The following is a 1,139-nucleotide window of genomic DNA, read 5'->3' on the forward strand; positions in this document are numbered from 1 at the left end:
AAGGGCGGCCAGGAGGTCAGACTAAAAGTTGAGAAGTTAATTAAATGAAGGAGCGAGGAGAAGGAGGAAAGTGAATCTGTTTATCTCAAGAAAGGACCCTAGAGAGTCCCAAACCCGCTGTTCAAGATTGGCGTGAACGATCCTCTGGACGACTTCGGGTAGGATGCAGCCGTCGACCAGTCACTTTATCAGATCCCTGTCATTAAAGGGGTTCTCCACCGGCTCTTCTTCAAAACTGTGGGATTCTTCGATGGCAGTTCGGCGGTCGCTCACCCTGCGGGCCACCGTCTTCTTTCTCCTCCCCCTCTCAACCCCTGGCACCTCCTCGAAGCAGGCCCCCGAAGCGGGAACCTCAGCGGGAGAACTCCTTGAAGAGGCCTGAAGAGTCGGAGGCTCGACGTCTGAAGGAACATCGATCATGAGAGCCACCTGGGCAGGCATGGCCGAGCTCGTTTCCTCCATTCTGGCCTTCTTTGCCGACCCGGAGGCCGCAGCGCCTTTTCTTTTGTGAACCTTAAGGCCCCTGGCAAGCATCCGTGCTGCTTCGGCATCCATTTTTGAAAAAAAAAAAAAGAGAGAGAGAAAAAGAGATCAGCAATGGGGTGAAAAAGGAAGAGGTGATGCATAGTCAAAAAAAAAAAGGGAGAAAGGGGAGAAGAGAAGAAGAAAAGAAGAAGAAAGGAAAGATGGAATACTCGCAGGATCCAGGGGACTTAAGCCGATGTTGAACAGAAACTGCTCCTTCAGAAGGTTGGGAAGGGAAAGAGTTGGATAACTAAGAAGCTTCCGGACGGCCTGAAGATCGTCCTCCCCCAGGCTAGGAGCCCGGCGGACAGAGTCCTTCAGGAAGCCCCAAAGGAGCAATCCCAGCTTTAAGGTCGGACATTGGATGTAGAGGTACTTTCCCTTCCAGTTATGGATAGAAGAGGGAGCACCTTTCAGCAACCCCTTCTTACCGAACTGAGGGGAGAAGTACCACCAGTCTTTTGCCGAGGGGTGGCACTTGAAGGTGTAAAAATATCTAAACAAAGAAAGAGATGGCTGAACTTCGACTACGTGGCAAAGGGAGAGGAACCCTATCAAAAACCTAAAGGAATTCGGTGCGACTAAAGCTAAAGAAATGTCTAGAAAATGAAAAA

Source organism: Elaeis guineensis, chromosome 8 (assembly GCF_000442705.2).
Source record: "Elaeis guineensis isolate ETL-2024a chromosome 8, EG11, whole genome shotgun sequence".
Classification (NCBI taxonomy): domain Eukaryota; kingdom Viridiplantae; phylum Streptophyta; class Magnoliopsida; order Arecales; family Arecaceae; genus Elaeis; species Elaeis guineensis.